The sequence below is a fragment of the Mustela erminea genome, chromosome 4 (genome assembly GCF_009829155.1).
Source record: "Mustela erminea isolate mMusErm1 chromosome 4, mMusErm1.Pri, whole genome shotgun sequence".
Taxonomy (NCBI): Eukaryota; Metazoa; Chordata; class Mammalia; order Carnivora; family Mustelidae; genus Mustela; species Mustela erminea.
In genome coordinates this window covers 77,812,743-77,839,326 of record NC_045617.1, presented here as the reverse complement: position 1 = coordinate 77,839,326, position 26,584 = coordinate 77,812,743, and positions in this window count along the sequence as shown.

Below are 26,584 nucleotides of genomic sequence, written 5' to 3'. Positions count from 1 at the left end.
ATTAGGAATGGAAGATGCAAGACTATGTTACATGTAACTAACTTGCCAGATAAATGTTGAAAAACAATGACCAAATCTTTGAAATTTTGAGATCAAGATTGAAGGCTTAAAAGGGATTAATTTTCTCTTACACAAACTTAATCTTCCTCTTAATGTGTTTATTCTTACAATTCTGTGATTTACCCATGTGCATTTGGATTTTATCATAATTCCGTTCTGTTTTTCTTCCTTATTACATCTTAATCTCTTTTTGTGGGCAGAGCTCACTGCAGAACTTTAATTGTGCCAGATGTCTCTGACTGCTGAGTAAATATTAGCTGATTGAGCCATGAAGATATGTTTGCATGATTGCATCTTTCTGTACATCACAATTTGGAAGTTTTTGTTCTAGCTTTCTGTCTCTATGGGCAAGAATGGTCTGCATATAGGGCAGGTAGTGGGTGTGGAATGTAAAATATGACATCATTCTGTATTTTAAAAATGTTTATGCCCTCCTTTTACATATGAACCATACAGATACAAGAACATATATGTAGGTGTACATATGCATACATTTATATATATATGTATATATACATGTGAACTGTGAGTCATCCATTGTTCATGGTGGTTATATATATAGAAAGAGAGAGAGAGGGTTTTCTTTCTTTGAGTGCAGAGATTGTCTTTTTTTTATTTTTTAATTTTAATTTTTATTTTCAGCATAACAGTATTCCTTGTTTTTGCACCACACCCAGTGCTCCATGCAATCCGTGCCCTCTCTAATATCCACCACCTGGTTCCCCCAACCACCCACCCCCGACCCCTTCAAACCCTTCAGATTGTTTTTCAGAGATTGTCTTTTACACTATGAACCATACAATATATGTTTCATGGTTAATACAGAGTAGATGCTCAAAAAATGTTTGTGCATCTTGATGATAGATAAGAGGCTCTGTAATTTTTTATTTTCTGTCACCTCCATGGAACTAAAACTATTATGGTTAACATTCTAAACAAAAAAAGAAGTCCTGGAGTCTTCCAGGTCATCCTTGAGCCTTACTGTCTCCCTCAGTAAATGTTCTTCAGAAAGCTAAACTTACAAGTCATGCCCCTGGGCTTCTTTTTATTTTCTTCTATTTGCCATGAAAAAAGAGAGGTGAATAAGAGAACGTGACAGAGGAATAAGGAGATGCGGTTACCACCCAGCAACTCACTCAGCTGTTGGCTTTGGCTTTCATTCAGATGCAAATGAGTGGGAATGATTCCAAAGGGCAAAAAGCAGTTTTATACCACATTATATTATTAAACAAACAGATTCTGAATATAAAGTCTGTTTTTTTCCCCCCCCTCAAATGTACTAATGTTTGTAAATAATATCTTTCAAATGAGTTAAAGCTAGGGATGGTGTTACCTGCAGAAGAGGCTAGACAGAGAAATAGATGACCAGCCATGTTTTCCACCCTGTGTCCTGGGATGATAGCTGCCTTCTAGTTGGTGATGAATGGTATTTGTAGAGGTGCAATATCTTTGTACAGTCCGCCATAAAGGCAATGACGGCCATATTAATGTATCTTTACACATGAATATCTTTAAGTAGAATTGGAATAGAGGCTCCACAAGGTCAGAGATTTTCATGTTTTGTTTTTATATATCCTAAGACTTAAAATGGTACTTAACACACAGTAGTTATGAAAGAAACAGTTACTCAATAAGGTATTAGAAATCTGGACATCTTATTCTTGCGTTTTATCATCTTCCACTCTGCAAGTTATGTTTTGTTTTCCTGACTTCATAATCATCAACTGAGTATTATTACTAGATAATCTGAAGAGATTAAGATATGGAATAGTTTTAGCAATCATGACAGAAAATACTCCCATCATTAATATTTTCTTTTCTTTTTTGGCTATTTTTCTCAAATAGGTTGATTATATGGGCTGCTGTTTGATTTCATGGCATAATACACTGTAGGAATCAAACAAGCTAAGCTTTGGTGAAGATTATTTTGAACAAATTAATATAGTATTTAATAATTTTGAGAATATATTTCAGAAAATTTTATTACTAGTTTTAAAACAGAAATATTAATAGTGTCTTCAACATTACGCAGACAATAAATGGTGACACAAGAGTGCTAATGATATGTGTAAAAATAATATGGGTAATAAACCAGTAGGACATAAATTAATTATATGTCCATATAATCATTCTTACATTCTTCCCAACATATAATTCATCCTGGAGAATACAATTGTTCACAAATGATTCCCTGAAATAGCTCTTTTAACATTTTCCTTTGTTTACCAGGTTATTCCATTAAATCTTTGCTGCTATTACTTTAGGATGCTAGGTTAGCCCTACACCCCTTCCCACCATTTACTTAATTAACACACACACACACACACACACACGCATTCTGCAGATATAATCCTAATGTGTCTTTTTAGTTTTTATTCTAGATATAATGATGCTGATCATATTAATAACAATAGGAACAGTCATTTTGGATTAGTTTATTTATTTATTTATTTTCACAAATTAAAATTTAAAAACAATTTTTTCAACTTGAGAGGTAAACAGTTCCTTAAGATTCTCTGAGACCAGTGAGTATAGAGCAGAAAGGCCTATGGTTAGGATTAACAGACTTTCATTTGGATGTAAGATGGATGTTTCACATGGATGGAGAGCTGTAGAGTTAGTATTTTGTGTCTTTGCACTGTGGGAGAGTCTAACTTGGGAAGCCACAGAGGAATGAGTCTAACTTGGGAAGTTATAGAGGAATGAAAGGAGGGTCTTAGCTATTATTTTTCTGGTGGCCTGACACCCTGCCCCACTTTTTTTTTTTTTTAAGATCTTATTTATTTACTAGACACAGAGAGAGAGAGAGAGAGAGACAGAGAGAGAGGGAATACAAGCAGAGGGAGTGGGACAGGAAGAAGCAGGCTTTCTGCTGAGCAGAGAGCGCAAGGTGGGGCTCGATCCAAAGACCCCGGGATGATGACCTGACCAGAAGGCAGGTGCTTAAGGACTGAGCCACCCAGGCACCCCCGCCCCACTATTTTGAAATGTATGAATATACCATATCTGACATCAGGGGGAGTGTCAGCTAAGTTTAAACCTTTCATAGCTTTTCCACAGTCCTGGAATGTCTTGTTAGAGGTTACTTGGGAAATTTGATAAATCAGAGGAGAGATGGCAGTACTGCTGGAAGAGATCTAACAAGCACTGCTGTCACCAGTCCTGCCCCTGCCAGACATCAGATTATATTTATGCCTTGAATTATATGTGCTACCTTTACTTGTCTACCTGAGATGAGTTTTTGGATGATGAGTGTACAGCACTCACTTGAATGCACAACGCTGGGCCCAGTTCTGCACTTGGAAGAGATGAAAAATGATTTGAGTGGAATTCTTTATAAGGTTTGATATATGAGGAATCACTTAGCATACAAAGTACGTATAGAACTGAAGGACCTAGTCTTACCTATAAGAGATGATATATCACTATTAACTAGAAATGAAGTAAATGACTATTTAAAGTATAGGTTGACAATTAGTATGAATAAGATCTAATTAAAGTGCTTACAGTTCATCATTAAGAAAAGATATCAGGAATGGAAGAATATAAGAATGGTTATATGTATAAGATAGGGCAATATCCCTAACTTTTTGGTACATATTTCCCCAAATTAGTATCATTTTGTCTTATCTCAGGTGAACAGCAAATGCACAAGTCAAATTAAAATTTACATCTACAAACCACGGGTTAAATATGTCTGTACAAAAGTGAAATATCATTTAGAAATTATAATAAATCCTGGATTAGCTCAACCATGAATAGAATTCTAACCAGATGTTTTATTTTTGCATAAATGAATTTAATAAGTAAACCACACAGCAACATGTTAGAGGCCTATAAAACACTGATTAACAATCTAGTGGATTTTTTTCCCTAAATACCACATCTAGAGGAAAGATAAAAGAATATTAGATAAAAATATCTCCTATCTCAGATATTAACTTTTACACCATGGAGATTTAAGTATAGCTTTAAAAAGTGAACAGAGCCAAGGAAATGTTACATTTACCACATTATTTATTCATGGTCAGAAAAGAGGCTTGAATCTAGTAAGAAAGGTTTTTAAAATGGAAATTTGAGACTAAGTATGAGCTATCTAGTGAAATTACTATTGTTTCAAAAAATTAATTCAGTAAATACCTTCATCTCAAAGTATTATGATGAATGGAGGAGTATTTATCCAATACAGTGAGGTAGGATATACAATGAACAGCAGACGGTCCACTGAATAATTGAATACCTTTTGAGTTTACTTGGCTTTTGTTGAACTCACTTATCCCACCCATGTTTATTTGAGACTTTTCTACCCAAACAACTGGAAGCCTAATAGCTGGTTAAAGCTGAACGTTTCCATACATTATTTAATTTCCTCCCTCTCTCACAGCTAAAGAAAGTCAAGTCTATACAAGTGAAATTATGTAATTACACACTGCCGGTTAATGGAAGAGCATAGCTAAAATCTAGTTTCTTAACTCTAATTCCAGTGTCCTTTCCGTGCTATTATCCTGCTTCCCTCCAGCAACTGGTTACAAAATGTTAAAACTTGGCTAAAATATATTTTCTTGGATTTTCCAGAACAGTGATTCCTAATGTTTTTGGAGTTATTACTTTCTTAGGATGTTAATCATGCTGAGTTCTTGCAAAACATATATATATTTTAGATTTTTGTAACTATCTTGTATATTTATGTATTTTATATTTCTGTTTCTCTTCCCCTTTGTTTTCTTTGTTTAAAGATGACACACTTTGAAATTAATTTGCTTTTGAGTTTTGAGAACTTTGAAATATTTCCAGTGGAAGTTAAACTCTTTTTGGTAGGAATCACATGATCATGTTTATGTTCTTAGCAATTAATAGAATGTCTGGTGCATCATAAATAGTCTCTGAACTGAATTAAGTTTAACCAAAGTGATATAATCGACAAAGGGTTAGTGAAATCATGCTTTGAAGTCACTTACTCAGTGTTTCAATTTCCCACCTTGTATGTGTAGACATTGTCTATGTTGAAAATAAACTGATCTACTTAACCAAGGATGGTATTGACAAACAGGGTCCTACTTACGGTTCTTCCCTACTTAGGTTTTTCATTATTTATGTTGTAATTGTTAGATGCAGTCTTGATATGTCAAATGTTTTCCTCATTTTAATATAGCTATACTTTATAATAATTTACTTTTGGCTGTCTTCTCAGCAGGCTGATAATTCAGTGTCATTATTTACTTTACACTGTCTATGGTGATTCATCTTTTTTGTGTGCTCACATAGTTCTTTTGCCTTTGAAGCTACTGTAACTTCAAAGAAAGCTTAAATAAATGAAGAGATGTATAGGCTCAGTGCTCAAGGGGAGAAATCTTAAAGACCTTGATAAAAGTGGCTATATTTTTCTTATTCATTTTTCGTAAGCATTAAATTCAAAAATCTCTTCTTGAGAAGCCCTTCCCCCATATTTCCCTTTCTTGACATCCTTTTTTAATTCAATGTGTGTGCATGCTATGTGCAATTTATGATACAGCAAATAGGAATTCTTGTATTTTGGAAAACAATCCAGCAGCTGGACCTTGAGTTCAATGGACAGCTACAAATCTGGAGACACAAGAAACAGCCACCAGAACTCCATGTCCCAGTATTGGCCATGTCCCAGTATTGGCCTCTTCTGGTCAATTACCACTTTGGGGCCGCTGAAAACATGTAACCACCTGTTAGAACAAATCTTATTATGCTTTCACCTGAGTGGGGTGGTAAGAGAGGGCAATATCTTTACTCCAGATTTTATTGTTTGCAGATAAAGGTATACCAAGCAGCTTCTTAATTCAAACAAATACTGCAAACTAAGAAAATGAGAAGTGTTTAATTTTTGTACTTTTTCTTTTTTTTTCTTTTAGAAAACACACACTTTGTGGTCTAGATAAATTTGCTTAAGAAATATCTGTTTATGCATTGCTTTACTTCCTGGTAGTATTTCTTTTTCTGTCTGCATAGAAACATTGTAGATTCTTATATATGCCTTGTTTATGCTTGCTGAATGAATGAATAAAGGAAGAACAGAAATATGCCATGTAGATATGGAATATTTCTGAGAAATAAATCATCTAGTCCCATCCTCTAGTACTGTGAGTGAGAATATGGAAGTCTGGAAAGGCTGCACAACTTCCAATTAGCTGAAGGAGTGGTTAGTGTCCCATTTCCTTTGATTCCCACTACATTATGTTTTCCATTGGAAAAATACAACAGCTGCTAAGTTGCTAGACTTTTTATAACTCTTGACTTCAGGATTGAGGAGGTTCTTACTTTAATGCCTGAGCCTTTACGATCCTAATACAACTTCCTACCACAGCCATATTCTTAGGGTAATATGTGGTCAGAAATTCCATTTCTCAGTATCTACCCTAGAATGATAAATGTATGTAAGGATTCATAAGAATGAATGCTTAATCCAGCAATGTTTATAACAATAAAATCCTGGAAAGAACTTAAATGTTTCTGTAGGAGGAGTGGTTAAATGAATCTTAATATTATTCTATGAAACAAAATTGTTACTTTGCAAACAGTTAAAAAGAATGAGTCATATTCATGTTTGGTAATAGCAATAGAATTCAAAGACATTGTACAATAAAAAAAAGTTGCAGAATATCTACAGTATGTAAAACACACAAACATGTAAAAATATGTAAAGTAGTTCTAGATCTACATGACATGTATACAGAAATATTAAGAAAGGATGGGAAATAAATATATTAAATTTGTGGTAGAGATAGTTGCCTACGAGGAATTTAGGACTAAAAGTTGAAGGTGGCTTTCAAAGGTGGCTTGATATCATCTCCGTGTTTAACTTGTAAAAAAAACAGAATATGTTCATGAACTATTTGTGTAATATAAGAAAAGTTTTTAAAAGCACAGGACCCAATTAAAAACTCAATATGCCTCTGTTTTGACCTCACCTTACACCAGTGACTGGAAGAGAATATGCAGATGTGCAGGAGAAGGCTGTCCTAGGCCAGCTAGTGTTCTATAAAAGAGATAAATGAGTTATTGATATCTAATTATTATAGAAAATGAAGAAAATCATAAAGAACAGAGAGCAGTAGTGAAAAAAAGATAATGAAACAGATCATGTTTTTGCAAACAGAATTTATTTCATTAATAATAAGAAACCAATTCTTTTAATTCCAGATACTCAAGTATTCACTATGTCATAGTTTCTGGAAAAGATCAGAATTTTCAGGGTTTAGCTATTCTGAATTATTTTATCTTTTGTTGCTTCTGCACTTAATTATTACATGTGTCTTGACATCAATGGAAATCAGAAGAAATGAATAAAAATCAGAATCAGGAGGAAAAAAGGAGGGATATTTAAACATATGTAGAGAAGAAACAGTGAAATATATACAAAAATGCTAAATTCTTGGTAAGGAAGAATGGTTCCGATTAAAATATTTATCTTTTTGAGATCTGAGCGGGCTGTTAGGAAATATGATATCATCTTAAAGTGTAGTTTAGGTAGAAAAATGTCATGAATAGCTATTTTATATCAAAGATGATTCAAAAGAAAACTTTGTAAGGTTTGTTTATGGGAAATTATATAGTAAGGAGGTGAAGATCATGGGCCTAATGTTTAGACATACCTAAGTTTTGAAACCTGATTCTGCCACTTAAAGGTTGTAAGATCTTGTGTAAATTTCTTAATCTATCTGTGCTTCAGTTTACTCTTATGTTAAAGGCAATGATACTGCATACCTTGCATGTTGTATGGATTATGTAAGGAAGGAAAAGCACTTAGCTTAGGAGTACTCAGTAAGCTGGAAAGAAATTACTTTTTTCTCCCTCCAGTAGAAGTTTATAAATGTAGGCAGACAGTAAAATGATAGGTTTTTATCAGTGTCCTACAAAAAAAGTGTAGATTATTTAGCTTTTTAGTTAATTTGATCAATATAGACATATATCTTACAGAGATGATAGTTTAAACCCTGGGGCAAGCTTTTCAGGGTTTTCGTAAGGACAGAACAATCAGCCGTTTTTCTTGGTTTAGTGTGGCCAAAGGGGAAAAGACAGTCACACAGAACATGGCCAGGGAGAGACTGGAGATAAAAGTGATAGAGGGGAGATGAAGCTGCTCAGTGTTCTGCCCACAGGGCTGTCCTCTGCACACAGAGGACAGATAACTGACTTCAGTTGACAAGGATTGGGGGAGTAGATTGAAGTAGATAAAAGCATGGAGAGAGTCTGCCAATGCTAAACGACTCCCCAGCTGCATGGTTCCTTTATAATCGACCCTTCCTTTCATGGGCATATTGGTCACAACATTTACTTTAAGGAAAAAAATGTAAAAACCAAAAACCGAAACAAAACATGTACATCTCAGCCATTTGAGGTTATGGTTTATCTAAGTTATCCCTAACTTTAGAGATAACTAAAGTGGGGGGGGGGGATTCTACATGATCCACTTTTTCCTTGTTAAATATTCTATAGTTAGGAAGGTCTTTCATGTAATTTCTATTTCTCAACACACACACACACACACACACACACACCAGCCTCCACCCCTGCCACATACACACACATACCACCACCCTCCACCCTGCCACGTACACACACGTTGCCAGGTTAGACAAACTTTTAATGACTGTATGCTTTTCCTCTGAATAACTGAACGACTACTGGAAATTACTATTTGGCTCTTTTTCTTCTTCAGTAGACTGATTTCTACTACTTCCTTTATTAGAAGTGAAAAACATCCATTTACTATCCTTTGTAAAATAACTTCTCATAGATCTGAACTTATTCAAATTCAAGTTTTAAGACAGTATTTGAAACCCAAGTCAAGAATGCAGTATTCTGTTTCTGGTCTGAATACCAACATTGTCAGAGAATAAGCCAATATCAAATGTATGTGAAAACTATTAGTACTCAAAGTATCTTCATATAAGGAAGGATTGACTATTTGTATTGAGTAAAAAATAATTTATTTACATAATACAGGTTGTTTCCTGGATACCTAACTAGAGGGTTTTGACTAGGTAAATATGACTTTATTAAACATTAGGAAGTCAAAATTTTTCATTTTTAAAAAATTAAACCAGATCTTTATTCTTAACAGTTTCCTTTACTCAGGATTTAGCCAATAGGATTTAGATTTTTTTTTCCCATATATTAGGCTTTTTTCAACAGTTAGAATGACATGGAACCAAATACAGCCATCTTTCATTTGCTGTAGGAATATACCTCTTCAGATAAAAGTCTGGTTCAAAAAATTGATCATCTGTATAGAAGGTTTTAAAAAGCAAAATGAACTATGTGGTTATTAATATCCTCAACTGAGATTCTATACATGGGATTGCAAATACTAACTGGTTATATATTCTGTTTTGCTTCCCTTTTTTTGACTTAATTTCCAGGAAGTGAAGAGCTAAATTTAACGTTTAATCTCAGTAAACAAAGGTCAGGTGGCTGATAAATTTATTTCATTCCCTTTATACATTTAAAAAAAATAAATCTAGTTTAACAGTTTTATGTTATACGGTGGTATTTTCCTTTATTTATTATTATTATTTTTAAAGATTTTATTTATTTATTTGACAGACAAAGATCACAAGGAGGCAGAGAGGCAGGCAGAGAGAGAGGAGGAAGCAGGCTTCCTGTCGAGCAGAGAGCCCGATGCGGGGCTTGATCCCAGGACCCTGGGATCATGACCCGAGCCAAAGGCAGAGGCTTTAACCCACTGAGCCACCCAGGCACCCCTTTCCTTTATTTTTTAAAACATTTATTTATTGGAAAGAGAGAGTGAGTGCACACCGGGGGGAGGGAGAGGGGGGAGAATCTTCAAGAGACTCCCTCCTGAGCACAGGCCTTGATAGGAGGACCCCGAGATCACTACCTGAGTGGATACCCAGAATGGGAGCCTTAACCGACTGAGCCATCCAGGCGCCCCATAGTGGTATTTTATAATCAGTTATTTTTGGAAGTTGGCAGTGTCAGTTATACAGAAGATAATGAGTTCTGCATTTTTTTATTGGAAATTACTTCCCTTTAAATAACAGGAGGTCGTCTGAAACAGGAGAACTAAATAACCTCTAGTATCCCTTCTTTTTTTTTTTTTTTTTTTTTTTTTTAAAGATTTTATTTATTTATCAGAGAGAGAAGGGGAGAGAGCGAGCACAGGCAGACAGAATGGCAGGCAGAGGCAGAGGGAGAAGCAGGCTCCCTGCTGAGCAAGGAGCCCGACGTGGGACTCGATCCCAGGACGCTGGGATCATGACCTGAGCCGAAGGCAGCTGCTTAACCAACTGAGCCACCCAGGCGTCCCTCTAGTATCCCTTCTTGATCTAAATTTCTATTATTATGATTGGGTTTTTGAACAATTATATCCAGCCTTTCTATCAGAACAAGAAAATTGGTTTTATTTTAAATTAGGAGCTTGTATAAATTCTGGAAAATTCTAGTCATTGAAAGAATCGTGAAGGAGTTGCCTTTTTAATATTGTATAGTCATATGCATTGCCTTACAGGTCAGAATCAAGAGATATGGGACATATTTTCAGGAAAGAAAGATCCTTGCTTTCTTGAATGATTTTCTACAACACCTCACTCTTGCACATGAAACTTTGCCTATAAGTTCCATTTGTCATTACAGAATTTAGATTCAATGCCAGGATTACTGTACAACGGTGAGATGTCTGACTTTTCTTAGAGTAAGAAAAATATAGTTTATCTAGAGTAAAACCCTGAGTTTTGCCACTGAGTTAGGGATGCGAGGTGATGTACACGAGTGCTTCTCAAACTTTAATGTGTGTACAAATCAGTTGGGAGTCTCATTAAATGCATACTGTGACTCATTAGGTCTGGGGTAATGTCTGAGATCCTACATTTCTAACAAGCTCCTTGCCTGTTGAATGAATATGAATATGAATGAATACAAATTCTACTGGTCTGGGGATCTTGCATAGCGACGATGTACATAACTCTGATATTTAGGGCCAGGTAATGTTAGTATTTTTGGTTTGAAATTTAAGAATGTTTGGAGGTCACTTTCTGTCATGAACTTTCACAGATTAAAAGAATCATTGATGGTAAAGGTGTGTGGTGCCAAACTAACATATTCAGCCATAAATTGTCCCTTTATTGAGGGACTTTGTTTACTGGAATGAAACTAAATCTCTTAACACATTAGGTCAAATGTGTCTACAGATCTGCACACATGGGTTTTAGGGTAAATACAGAATATTTTCATGTATTTGTGCTATTTAATCTTCTTTATTTTGAATGCCTGATAGGGCTTGATATGAACCAAGAGGAATGATAGGAAAGGAGTTGGATGCTGCAAGGTTATATGCTTTTACTTTTGAAATACAGCAGAAATTTGCATAAGCTGCTTATATATAACTATCATAGAGATATTTTGTGGAAAAATAGGGACACTTATTAATAAGACTCATTAAGTCATTCAGTTAATGTGAAAGTTGAGATTATTATTATTTAATTGAGAAATAATTTTTATTTTTCCCCCCTCCTTGAGATATATTGGTGACTATTGAGATATATATAGTGACTATTAGTGGTGACTTTATCAGATGATTTCCAGAGCATGACTTGGAATCAGCTTCCTTATTGATAATGGCTAACTTATAAACAGATAACATTCACAATTGTTAAACTCCTTCAGAAGCAATATAGATAGAATTCCAAAATTATCCTAGTTAAGACTGTCTTTATTTCAATATAATGTAGAAAAACCTTTCTTAATTTTAGAGAGAACTGTCAATATCCATTACCATTTTATATGAAAATGTAGGCATAAAAAGTTAAGGCCAGAGAAGTTGTTACAAATAGAACCGAGAATAGAACTGTTATCTTAGAATCGTGTCCTTCACTAAATTCTGCAGAAGAATTTTTCTCTGAGCAACATGTAAGTGAATAGAATTTCTCCTTTCTCTTTAATATTTATTTCATTCAATCTAAAACATTTATAAAAAAGTCCATTTTGTGTGGTGAACTATTACTAAGTGTTTTATGGAAAAGATTTATATGAAAAAAGCAAAAACTAAAACTAAAAATAAAAAACAAATTACTAAATGGATTTCTGCTTCTAGCAAAGGTGGGGTAATAGGGGCCAGATTTACTCTCCTGTCTGACACAATTTAAAAGCAGATTAAAATATATGGGGCAATGTTTTTAGATATTGAACATCAGACAGCACCAAGGTAGTGATCCCTGAGAAAGAGTAAACAAACAAGTTAAGCACTATGATTGCCTCAGCTCAGTGTCTGAAGAGGACTTCCTGGTCATAGTTCAGGGAGGGGGAGCCCAGGCTGAGTCTGGTCTTATCTCAGAGTTGAGGAGATGAAACTGGTCATGTGAGGGGACAGCATTGTTATAAGTTGCAAGGCAGGGTTGCTGCACAGAGAGAACTTCACAGACCAAGAACTCCTGAAATCTCCACAAGATACCCTCAAGTCTTCAGTTGGGTACAAACCAATTTATGCATGTAAGGAAACAAAAACCACACAAAGGAACATAAGGATCAATCACTAAAGCTCAAACAGAGCTGAGAATAGTTCATGTTCTTATACATATAACTTTAGTCATGATTCAAACACATTAGATAGAGTACTCAAAAACTTATTACCTCAGTAGTGGAGCAAAATAAGCCTTAGATTAATGAAATCTCTGTAATCCTACCTCATTAAACCTAATGGACAGCCTCAAAAGGATAAACTCTTTCCAAGTAACTTAACTATGGCCAAGAACAAAAATTAAAGAGTTCTAACAGGAATGCAAAACTATCCATCCCCCACTTGACAAGGCAAAATCACAATGTCTGGCATCTAATACGAAATTACCACACATGTAAACAAACAGGGAAATATGACCTAAAGTGAAGAGAAAAAGCCATCAATTGAAACAATCCAAAATTGACATAGACTATGGAATTAATAGGTGATAAAATTCTAGAAGTTATTGTAGCTATATCCCATGTAGAGGAAAGATGGACCACAGTAAAGAGAGACAGGAAGATATGTAAAAGACCCAGATCAAACTGCAAGAGATGTAAAATACAGTATCTGAGATGAAATGGACACTTGTATAGAATTCACAGGAGATTAAACCTACAGAGTAAAACAAATCAGTGAGCTTGAAGACAGCAAAAGGACTATTCAAAATAAAACAGAGAGAAGAAAAAGACCAAAACCAAATGAATAGAGTGACCGTGATCTGTGGCAAAATGTTAACTAGCTTAAGCATATATGTTAATTGACATCCTCAAGGGGCAGGGGTGCGGGAGTAGGAGTGTGGGGGGTGTAGGAGGAAGAAAGATTATTTGAAGAAATTACTGAAATGTTTCCAACCCAAATCATGCAACAGACCTCAAGTGCATGAAACATGGAGAAGCCTACACCAAAGACTTGATAAAATTACTTAAAATCACTGGCAAAGAGAAAATCTTAAAAACAGAATAAAAAACATATTTTGTACTTAGGACAAAGTATTAACAACTTTTACAAAGTATTGGGAAAAAGAACTTGTCAACCAATATAGAATTCTATATCAAAATTTCCTTATTACTTAAGAAAAGGAATCTTCATTAAATAGCTTGGAATAAGTTAGGAAAGTATGGGCCTTTTCTGGTAAGTCCTCAAGGTCTGCAAAGATTGCAGTCACTCTTTGTTCCTTCCAAACCTCTCCCCTCTTTTATTTTAATCAATACAAGGTTGGGGAAAAGATTTATCATATGCATTTTTATTAACTGGTAATGCTATAGCTAATTTGTAAAGGAAGATGTCCCCTCATAGGTATCAGAGTGGTGCTTAAACTCTAACCTTTGATAATCAATTATTCATTCTCAGATATTTTTCTATTTCTCTTAAGTTCTCTTAGTTCTCTTTCCCTAAATTTCTCTATTTCTATTTCTCTACTATTTCTCTAAAGTTTTCTTCAGCAATGTCAATTACTCCGCTTTACTCCTTTACTGCTGACCTCAAAGAATGTTGCACACAATGGTCCTGAGGGGGTCAGTGTGTTTATAAACCTACTCACAGCTCACAGGAGAACTTAAATAGTTGGGAAGAGAAGATGAAAAAGATGCAGAAAGGAGACAGGCTTTACTTACATTAAATTTTTGTCTAGGGCTACAACTAATAAGAAGAGTCATGGATAAAATAGATCTCATCCAAGAAACCCAGACAACTGTTACTGCTAAAGATTATATTGCAATTGTTAAGATACTTTAAATTAAAGCATACGATTTTCTGTTGTTATTTGCTCTACTGACATTAACTCTTTTGGGTTCCTGGACCCAATTCCAATGTGGTGAGGGAGTCTCCCACCACAACACCAGCCAATTCTCAGACACTAGCAGGGTGTCCAAGAATTCAACACAATTCTGACACTGTCTACCTGAAGATAGCATCAGATTCCATGGGTTAAGGGCTCAGTCCTACAAAGTTATTCTCCACACCACCCCCACCCCTTTGTTATAAGATTTCCCTCTCCTCGTGTGCTTGCTGTTTTTGGTCATGCCACTTTGAAGAATGAAGAGTTAGACCAGACAGAGTGGTGGACAGCAAAGCAAGGTTTTACTGAGTGATAGTATATTGAATGATAGAGTACAAAGCTCCCAAAAAGGGAGGGGACCCAAGAGGGTTGTCACTGTAGTTTCTAAGTCTAGGGGTTTTTATGAGCTTGTTGGTAGGCTGTTTTAATCTGATTAATCCTCCCTGTGCCTGTCATCCAATAAGGTTTTTGTCATCTATCACATGCGAAGCAGTGGAGGGCTCCTTTCAGGGTGATGTAATATCCTTTTAAGGCGGTTTCCTCTTAGGGTGGGGGCCGCCTGCCTTTCTTCCAAGTATCCTTCAACTTTAGACCCTGGTTGGAAACCCCAGGCTGTTACCTACACTTCTGACCTATTTGTGGACTGGAGGTTCCAGTGACCTCCTCCTTAGGTTCTTTTACTTTGCCAGAGTGACACAGAGAACTCAGGGAAACACATCTACCAGTTTGATAAGGATATGAAAAAGGATGTGAGTCAACAGCCAGATGGAGAGATACATAGGATGAAGTATGGGGAAAGAGAGAGGAGTATCTATGACCTCTCCAGGTGCCTCCATGTATTCAACCACCTGGAAGTTCTCCCAACCCTTTTTGGGGTATTTTGGGGTTTTATGGAAGCTTCATTGCACAGTCATGATTGACTAAGTCCCTGGCAGTAGCTGATTCAACCTCCAGCTTTTCTCCCTTCCCTGGATATCTAGGGCTGGGACTAAAAGTTCCAAACCTCTAATCACATGGCTGGTTCTCCTAGAAATCAGCTCCCTGTGCTTAGGTTACTTAAGAAAGGTCCAAAAGTGATTAACATAACAAAAGGTATCTTTATCACCCTTATCACAGGAAGTTCCAAAGGTTTTAGGAACAATGAGCCAGAAACCATGGAAGAAAACCAAATACAGATGAGAAATACATTTTTGTCACCATTCATCTGAATGACCAAAATATATTATTTCTTACAAATCACAATATTGCATTTGCCTTAGATTTATATATACCTGTTAATTTTTACAGCTTTTCTAACTCCTGTATTGTATAAGGAAAATTAAAAAAAAATAAATAAAGAGGGCTATACTTGAGTTGTTTAAATTCACAGTTTCCAAGGAAATTTTTAAGAGGGTAGCATTCAAGTCCAATGCCCCAGGAACAGCTCAGAAGTCTCCCTTTTTGGGAAGTTCCACCCTAACTTCCATCATTGAAACTTAAATTATGTTAAATTAGAGTTTGCCCCAAATAAAAAAAGACTCTACTCATTCTATAAGACAACTTAGATTTAATATAGTTATCTACAGGGCCATAATAAATAATATTTACTATGAATAATACAATAGGTATTGTGCAAATGCTATCAGATTTCTGATAAAATGTATAAGGGAAAATTCTAGCGGACCTGGCTGCTCAGTTGGTAGAACATGTGACTCTCAATCTCAGGGTCATGAGTTCAAGTGTCACATTGGGCATAGAGCTACTTAAAAAAAAAAAAAAAAGAGACAGAGACAATTCTAGAGATGCTGAGATCCCCTCTGTTAGTTATTGATTCTTAAAATTATAATGATGATCTAATCTTAAAGCTCTCATCTCTGATTTTATGAATGTATACAGAAGCAATTCAAATAAAAGTCTATTAAAATATTTTAGCTCTTTCTAAAATATGTTGTAAAAATAAAGCTAATTTGGCCAAATAAACTACCACATACTGGGGAAATGTCATAATATTGAAAAGACGAAGAATGGTTGGTGTTTTTAAGTGTGTGTTTGTGTGTGTGTGTATAAAATCATGGTTGAGTAGAAAGGTATTGATTGATTTACTTAAATATTTACAAAAAAAAGAAATTTATGGAATGCTTACTCTGGGCCAAGAACTTTGCTGATGTTGTACCAGTGGATGACTCCATGGTTAGCAATTTTATTTTTATTGGTTCTAAAACATTGTCTCGTTTACTGGATGAAGTTGGAAATTACTATTACAGAATATAAGAACTTCCTGCTAAGAAGCTTGCAATATAATTAGAAGACTTAATATACATGAAAGTGTTTTAAGGACATGCCAAAAACTTGAGAAAAATACCATTTTTCTTTTAATTTAAAATGCTGTACTCCTCAAACTCATGGCATATGTTTGAACAAATGATCAGAGATGGAAAAAATTCAAGAGGTCTCCATAAGTAGGTTATTTGTAAACAGAAGTTTGAAGAAATTAAATGACATTGCCTAAGCATAAAAGGTGATGAAAATAAGCATATTTCCTACACCAATTATGAATACTGGAACACAAAAGTCATTCACAGGGACTGGTAAATTGACTAGCTTGTCTGGAAAAAAGGATTTGTGTTGGGAAATTATAAGAATTGAAGTGAGATTGAGATGGGTCTGTACGGTGTTCTAGATTTTGAGCTGAGGAGTTTGGAATGATTAAGAAAGTCAATTCAGACTTTTATAGAATTTTAGATCAGGACCATCTTTTGATCATAAAACTTCTGTTTCCCTTCAGAGAAAATTGACTTCAGTAAGAATACACACTATTAATGGCATTGCCACTTGGGATCAGAATCCAAGATTCCTGGTTCTCAATATTTGTTAGTTTTTGTATACACTGTTACTATGTGAAAGGATGATCCATTGACTAGGAGCAAGAGAAACTGTAATGATCATGGGAATACTTTGCTATGAAATTTCTACTCTAAATACTAAGATGAAAGCGCTCTCTTCCTCTTCCCTCTGCCTCACTGTATAGTCTCAGATGGCTGGATTACCAGCCCTTGATGTATGTGGGTCTGTGATATCATTTCTTCCACACAATAGGAGCAGAGTCACCACTGGGCAATTCAGGCTCCACTCCCTTCTGCCAACGCCACTATGTCATCCAAGCTCTGTCTCAAGGCAACTTCCTTCAAGGTCACCCAAAGATGGATGCCTCTCTAACCTGCTGGGAATCTCAGCCCAGTTATGTTGATGCTCCGTTGCTAGAACTTGGGATCTTCTCACTGTTATCACCCAGAAAATAATAGATGGAACCTTAGATGGAATTTATGGCTCCTGTTCTATTTTAAGCAGAAAAGTGTGACTCCTTTTAAGGGGAATCCATTTGATTTTGGTAGCTACTCAATCATTTCTCTGAGTGCCTGTCAGCTGGAGGAGGAGGATGGGGTAGTACAGTTATAAGCAGTTTCAACATTTCTTTCTTCCTTCTCTAAGAATTTTTAAGACTGTTTTTTTAAAGTTATGGTTTGGGAAGCTAGCTCAGCCTCTGCTACAGATTCACAAGTTCACTCTTCCAGTCCTGAATCTTATATTTTCAGGGAGCGATGAAATGCAATCATCCTGTAGACTCTCCATAGTATCTGGCAAGGGACCACATATGTCCTCCAGAAAGGAAAATGACTGAAGAGGAGGAGTGGAAGGTACCATTTGGTCAATTCTCTATAACCAAGTGGGACACTGTCCCAAGTACACAACTTCTCAGTGTATCTTGTTTCCAAAGACAGATAGCCACTTCTAGGGATGTCAAGTCTCTCTAGGCAGTTTCATATGTATTAAATTTCATGGTTGGAAAACTTTAGAACATTGATAAGCTTCACATTACTATATATCTTGGCTTTCCAAATAGACTTGAAAAACTATCAGCCCCCAGTGTCATTCAGAATGGCTATTTCTGTGGACTCAGCCAACCTTCCTGTGTGGACTGAAGGCCAGTCTCTGAAAAGATATGTTTGAATCCTACTCAGTCCTTGTGAATGTAACCTTATTTGGAAAAAGGGTCTTTGAAGATGTAATTAAGATCAGGAGCTCCAGATTCGATCACCCAGGTTTAACCAGGTAGATCCTAAATTAGATGACTATCTTATAAGAGGAAAATACAGACCGCAGAGAAGAAACAGAGAATATGTGAAGGTGCAGGCAGAGATTGGAGTTAGGCAGCTATACTACAAGGAGCACCAATGATGACCTATAGCCAAAAGCTATGGAGGCAAAAAGGGATTCTCCTTAGAGCATTCAAAAGGAGCACTGTCTTGCCAACACCTTGATTTTGAACTTTGGCTTCCAGACTGTGAGAAAATAAAATTCTGCTGGTTCAAGTCACTAAGTTGGTGGAGGTATGTTATAGCAGCCCTAGGAAATGAGCACACTAGCCAATGGCAATGTAAAGCAGTCTGGTAGGGACTGCTGTATGCCTCTCTGGCCCAGGTCTCAGCTAGCCTGGCCCTGAAGACAGCAAAACCAGAGGTTGTTTGAAACCTTGCAGCCACACCCCTCCCTGCACCATTCTTGGTTTCTCCTCAAAATGCATCTCCTTAGTCTCTTCCACGTTAATCCTCGATGGGATTGCGCGGCTTCTTGCTTCACCATGCTTCCATTTCTCCGCCTCCTCTAAACAGGACTGGCTACATAATTTGAGTGAACCATTGAAAATGGAAATGTGGGGTCATTTTAAAATGAAGAATTTCAAGACAAGAACCAAAGAGTCAAGCGCGGGGCCTTCTTAAAAGTAGAACCCTGTGCTACTACACATGTTGCAAGCTCACGAGGCCAGCTCTACCTCCTAAATTTATCCACTCTGACTTGGCAGAGTCTTTGTTCAATGCTGATAAATCCCACTACCTTCATAACTTATTCACACTATGCTTTATCCATTTTCTTGCTTCATGTGAAAAATCAGTTTTCTTCTGAGAATAGTTTCCCATAGATCTTCCCTCAGTATAAAATACTTATAATTTTAACTCTCCTGGACATGGGAGGCAGCATTGGCATCCTTCTAGCTCCCTAGTATTGCTTTTGAACAGTGCACCACCTCTTATACCAGCCCTCGATCTGTTTAGCGTCTTGCTCCCTGTATGTGTACCTTCTGCCCCAACTCTGCACTGTCGTTCATTCAGTTCCAGATCATTCCATCACATTTATGGGAATCATTGGTATCTGCCTCACTCCTTCTCTGTCATGGCTTCTGATATCATCACTGTGGGTGGCTGCAGTGTCCATGTGGATGGCCTTTTCAGCATCTTAGTCTCCAATTTCTTGATTTTCACTCTATGTCAGCTAGCCTCACCCACTTTTCTTCCATAAACCATGCCATCACTTTCAAGAAAACTATCCCACCTTGACCACAATTTATTTTTCTCTCTCCTTCATTTGACTCACCTGTAGTTCCTTGACCTCTTTTTCTCTCCTTATTTATGTCTTCACCTATTCTCCTATGTCATACTGCATGAATCTCATAGCTCTATCCTTCAACTACTTCTTAGTAAAGGCAGCCAAGTTTTCTCCTTGTTTTTTCATCAGATCACTTGGTAAGACCCCAAAGTTGATTAAGCTTCCTATATTTAGAGTCATATATTTTATACAATTACACAAATTCACACAATGGTATGCTACTACTACTTTCAATTCTTTGACTCAGAAGTATTTCTTTGGGCTTATGGTCATCTCTCCACCATTCCTAGCAACGGTTGCTACAAATCTTTAGGCTTTCTACCTGATTGCATCATCTCCCTTACTTGCCTAATAGAAGTGAGAGACTACCAAAAACCTTCAATCCACTAAAAGTAGACAATAGCATTCTATAAATAGCATTTTCTTAAGTCATTATTTTGTCTTAATTGAAGGAAATGAGATTACATTTTTTCATTTAAAAACTGCTTTTAAGCACTTGTTTTGTACAGGTACTATTCTAGCTACTAAAGCTACAGTGTTCATGGAACATACATTCAAGTGTTTCTGATTATTTCAAATACATAATTTAAAAGTATAATGAAGACTAATGATCATATCAAATTTAACCAAAAATACAGGTCTTAAAAGACAAATTTTGTGAGTATAAGGAATACAGTTGCAGAATCATAAAAATCCAATTGTGGTAGTATAACTCACATATCTAAACATTTTAGTATCATTCTCTATTAAAATAATTAAGACTCAGAATAATTTCCTTTAGTAATAATATTTAGAATATCTTTGTTATATAAATGTATTTGATAATGTCAAATGGTAAATTTTTAAGTTACACTAAAAATATAAATAACTCAATCTCTCGAATTAATATTTGTATGAACACACAAATAACTATGTTTTTAGAAAATAAAACATACAGGTCGGCTTTTAGAAAAATCACAAGCTTTATTAACAAAGTGTAGGTTTAAAAAAAGTCAACGAACCTTCTTCTTCTTCTTCTTCTTCTTTTTTTTTTTTTTTAAGGGGAGAAAAGGAGGGGGTAGGGAGAGCAAGAGAATCTTAAGCAGGCTCCATGCCCAGTGCAGAGCCTAAAGCGGGGGCTTCACCTCGGTCTCAGTCTCTCAATCCTGAGATCGTGGCTGGAGCCAAAATCAAGACTTGGACACTTAACTAAGCAGCCCAGGTGCCCCAAAAGTTAAACAACCTTAAAGTCAGAAACATTTGCAGTCTTGTTAGCTATTTCAATTCATTCAAACCTTATCTTACTGGGCTTCAGTTTATTAGGTGAAAATGGCAAGCAATGATTATTACTACATTGTGGAGGTAGAAATATTAATTTAAAGGATCTGATTGTATCACCATTAGTAGGTATCTTAAATGAATTACTTCCCTGATTATATTTTCATATCTCACATAGTCTTTGCCTAAAAAGGGAATTTAAAAGTAGTCAGTAGTGAAGTGGCAAGTATCATGGGCCTTGGGTAGGAAGCCAGAGCACAGTACCAACCAGCACCATGGTATTAAGATTTTGAGCACTAAAAATGACTTTCAGGAAAGCAGATGTGATCTCAGGACTTCAGTGAAGATAAACCACCTTCTCAGGAAGCAGAGAATTGTACCTTAATTTTAATTTTTCAGCAGTATTGTCATCCATTTAATATGGATTTTAAAAGACACAATGAAACCCTAATAATAAGGTCCTCATTTTCCTGGGTGAGAATCTTTGGATGAAACTGGATATGCATTGTTGTCTGTTTTACTTTGTCCAAAAGTGGTCCGCATTGTATATGCTTCCCAGTCTGTTAAAATAATCTTCTAATAAACACGAAGACCCAAATTCCTGGTGCAGATAAGAAAACTATGCACATTCCTACCTTCTCCAAACAGCCAGGATTAGATCAAAAGGCAACCTTATGACACTTGGAGCACAAACCCTCTGGGCGCGCACAGATGGGTCAACCGACAAGTCATAACGTCTGGGAAGCGAGAGAGAAGCGAAATTCCCGCACTTACATCAAGCGAATTCTTAGCAGAACCTTAAACAGTCACCCAGGGGAACTGAGAGTGGCGGGCGGGGAGGACATCGGTCCTGTGACGATCCCCGACGATCAGTCGTCTGTTACGTGCGCTCAGAACAGCCAACAAAGAGCCTCCGTTGCGCTTGTCCTCCAGTCCCACGTCGCCCGGGACTGTACGGCAAATGGACACCGCGGAGGGTATGGGGGGCGGGGGCTCGCTCCGCGCTGGGGGCGGGTCCGGGCGGCCGCTCCCTCCGCCCCTGGAGTAGCTGCCACCTCCTGGCAGCGCCCCAGCTCAGCAGCTCAGACGCGGCCGCATCCCGGTGGACTGTAGAGGCGGCAGCGAGCCCGAGCCAGCATCGCTGCTCTCGGCCACAGCGAGGCTGGGCGAGCCCGAGCGCGAGGACACCTGGCCCAGGCGCGGCGGGAAGCTCTGCGCGCCGCTGGTACGTACCAGGTGCAGGGGTAGCGGGAGTGAGTGTGGCTGGTGCGTGGGAGGAGGGAGAGGACTTGGGGAGTCGGGGGCGACTGAGTGAGAAAAGATGTGGTAAGTGCAACTTTTCCATTTGCCGCTCAGTCTGCGCTAGCACCGGGGGATTCCAAGCAGGTGCCCCGTATGCTAGAGCGACCGCATCACTATGCAAACTAAGGCACCTTTAGAGTGGAAGGGGGCGCTTAGGTCAACGGGGGTAACCAGGGAGGGCTGGTCACCTGCTTTTTGCTGGCTCTGCTCTGAAGGTGGACATTAGTGACCTCCTGTCATAAGTTGTCGAGTCCTTAGTCTCTCTCGCCCGCAAAGCCACGTCGTTTTCCTTGGGCTGCTCGTTCCAAGCTCGCGGCCACCGGCAGGGACTCGAGCCCTAACCGGCTCTGTGGCTTTAGCCAACTTGCCTCACTCCCTTAGTCTCCGTTCATTCTTTGACAAAATGTGGTCCTGGTTAGACCAGATGATCCTGAGGGTCCCCTACGGCTACTGGGATTTCCCTGAGCCTAGGACCCCTGCCCAGGAGGAACACGAGTGAAAAGTCGTCTCGGGGGTTTAGGAGATGGAGGGCGTGGGTCCTGGTTGCTGCTGCTGCAACCCCTTTGGGGAAGCACCCAGATGTATCTTCTGGGGAAGAGGGCCCAGCTGCCGCTGCCGGTACCCTCCTGAGTGAGGCTGAGACCGAGAAGCCAGTACCGTCGGCTTAGAACTCATCCCAGGAAGCTCAACGGAACTCGGTTCCTTTGGGAAGCGCTTGGCATGAGCCGGACAAACGGGAAACACACTAAAAAACCCCCAAAGCCAAAAAGACACCCCCTCCACCGCCCCAAACCAAGCAGGTATTATTTTAGAGTCTGTAGCCCTGGAAAGTGGAGTTTTCAAGGCAGAAGACCACTTACACATACACTTAGAAAATAAAGACTAAAAACAATTAACGGTCTGGATACCGAAAAAGTAGTGGATATAAATTACTATGAGCACTGCATGTCTCTTCGTGTACATGTAGATTCAAAATCCATCCCTCTGCTCCTCTCCAAGAGGCCTTTCTTCATATTGACATTGCTACACATTAAAAAAAAAAAAAAAAAAAAAAAGCCTTCTGGGATTTAGTATTTAGAAAGCTCAGAATTTGGATTATTAAAATGAGATGTGATGGTCACATAGCTCACAGAAAGTAGTGTAATGGAGTAGATAGATTCCGGATCAAGGTTGGTTAGACCAGCATTTTGAAAACCTTTTTTGTTTCCTGCTAGTACGATCCACACTGGTCAATGCCTCTCTGTTGAAACTATCTCAAAAGGGTTTATTTACTAAAAAGATGTTCTGGGGGGCCTGAATGGCTCAGTGGGTTAAGCCTATGCCTTCGGCTCAGGTCATGATCTCAGGGTCCTGGGATTGAGCCCCGCATAGGGTGCTCTGCTCAGCAGTGAGCCTGCTTCCCCCTCTCTCTGCCTGCCTCTTTGCCTACTTGTGATCTCTCTCTCTGTGTCAAATGAATGAATAAAATCTTTTAAAAAAAATGTTCTGGAAGATAAAATGATTGAATTTTGAAGCAAAGTATGATTTTGGGAGAGGGAGATGTCTTTAGTGATTGACTTTAGTATTATCTTTGCCACATTTTTCTATAGGAAAAAAATCAAAGGCTAATGTAATACTTTATGCAGGATATTTAAAAATGTGTCACATTTTATTTGTGTTAAACAAATTTTCTCCTCTTTAGTCAATTTTAAACTAGAAATTTAGATCTTTAGAAATTTATCCCTTTCAGTGATTTTTAAGAGTTACCAAGTTGTAAAAACATCACCACAATTCAATTTTAGAAAATTTTCATCACCCCCAAGAGATCCCTCATGTCCATTTATGGTTACTCTCTGTTCTCATACCCAGCTTCAGGCAACCACTAATCTCTTTTCAGTCTTATAGATTTGCCTTTTCTGGACATTTCATATAAATGGGGTCATACATAATACCTGGTCTTTTGTTTATGGCCTCTTTCACTTTGCATAATGTTTTTGAGATTCATCTATGTTATAGCATGTAGCAGCCTTTCATTCCTTTTTATTTAATAGTTTTCTATTATATGGATATGCCACATTCTATCTATTCTTCAGTGAGTGCTTGTTCGGATTGTTTTCAGTTTGAGGCTATTAGGAATCATGATGCTAAGGACATTTACATTTAAATCTTAGTGGATATATATGTTTTCATTTCTCTTGGGTAAATAGAATTGCTGGGTTATATGATAAACTTATGTATAACTTTGAAAGAGCATTATAGAATGGTATTTATGTAGAAGTTATATATTTATGAAGTGTAGAAAATTCTGGAGAAGTAAGTGTTTCTGACTGGATCATATATGATTTGATAGATATTTAGACAGAAGGTTAGAAGAGGAAACACTTTGTTTCCTTTAAAATTTAGAGTTTAAATAATTTTGAGAAAGAAGTAGTACTTCTCAGAAATAAAATATTTTAATGATAGTTGTTTTGGAGCAGTTTAAGATTCATAGCAAAATTGAAAGAAAGGTGTAGATATTTCCTATATACTCTGAGCCCCCAGACATGCTTAGCTTTCCCTTATCAAAATCTCCCACAAGACTGGTTACATCTTTTTGTTACCAGTTACATTTGTTACAATGGATGAACCTACATTGACACATTGTAATCATTCAAAATCCATAGTTTACCTTAGAATTCATTCTTGCACATTCTGTGGGTCTGGAAACATATGTAAGGACAAGCATCCATCATTAAAATATCATACAGAGTATTTTCATTGCTCTAAAAATCCTCTGTTCTCTGCCTATCCATACCTCTCCCCAATTTTTTTTTTGTTTTGATGCTTAATGAATGTAAATCAGGCCTAATGAAGACTAAATTTCCTTTAGCATCCACTGAAAATGGAAAAGAAAGCAATTTGAAAATTGTGTTTTAAAAGTTGATGAGACTCATAACTGAATGGCTTGGTAGTAAATTCAATGGTTTTCCATTCCTTCAATACAAGATTTTAATTGAGTTAAAAAATCTTTTTTTCCAAATATTAAAAAACCCTGTATAAATCCTGTAATAAAATAAGCTTCCTTAGCCATGATTTTACAGAAAACTTTTAAGTAATTAAACATATTCTATCCTTAGATATAGAGATCTAAGGCCCATGATTGATTTGTGAAAGGTACAAAAATCATGTATTAAGAATTAATTAAATATAATCAAATAATCCAAATCATGTATTATTAATTATTTAATCATGTGTTATTAAATTATTATTTCATTAAATAATTTAAATCATGCATAATTAAATAATTAAAATATGTATTAAGAACAAATCTAGGATTGCTGTATTTTTGTTTTAAAACTTTTGCCATTGGGGAGCCTGTGTGGTGTTGGTTAAGTGTCCAACTCTTGGCTTCATCTCAGGTCATGGTCTCAGGTCGTGAGATCCAGTCCTGCATCAGGCTCTGCTCTCAGTGTGGAGTCTGTTTAAGACTCTCTCTCCCTCTCCTTCTGCCCACCCCCCAAACAAAACAAAACAAACAAAACAAAACAAAACAAACCTGCCATTAGTGCAATGCTCTTCTGAATCTTGTTGGTCTCAGAAATTTTCATATTAATATGCTGTATGTACTTTTTATGTCATTATCAGTTAGTGACATTACATAAAGAGAACATACTCAGAAAATCAGAAGTGGTTATTATTAGTTTTTATTTTTATTGGAAATACAATTGATTTTGAGAAATCAAATAATCTACTTTTCACTGAAGTAAGATAAACTATTTTAGCTCTCAAAGGCAAAAGCAGTGTTATTCCCAGGAATTGTATGTTCTGGACTTTATAAGTCAGAGCAGGTTTGTGTCCTTCAGTCACTCCTATTTTTAAAATATGATGGCATCCAAGAGTTGGGATGTCTAGTTAGAAAAGAAGTTCAGAGCTGTCTAAATAAGAATGAAATGATTTGGATTTGTATATATTCATTTTACAGGAGGAGGTAATCTCACCTAGGATCCTGGATCAGTTAGAATAGGATTTCTCAGACTGCAAAGAGGATCAGGGATATAGAGACACTTAAAGATTATGTAGTCTGGAGCCAAGACAGCTTGAACACTTGTTAGAAGCCTTTACAGGTAAAATAAGTGGAACTAAATTTTTTTCTTCTACCTCTTAAATTCGTTCTTCCCATAGATCCTACTTCCTGCTAAGCCCTAATATCCACCATGTTGATGAAAAAGAATCCCCATTTTGGAATATGGAAATCATCATGGTTAACTCTAAGGCTTTCATTTTTAAAGGGGTGAAGTAAAGGAGGAAACTGAGGTCCAATG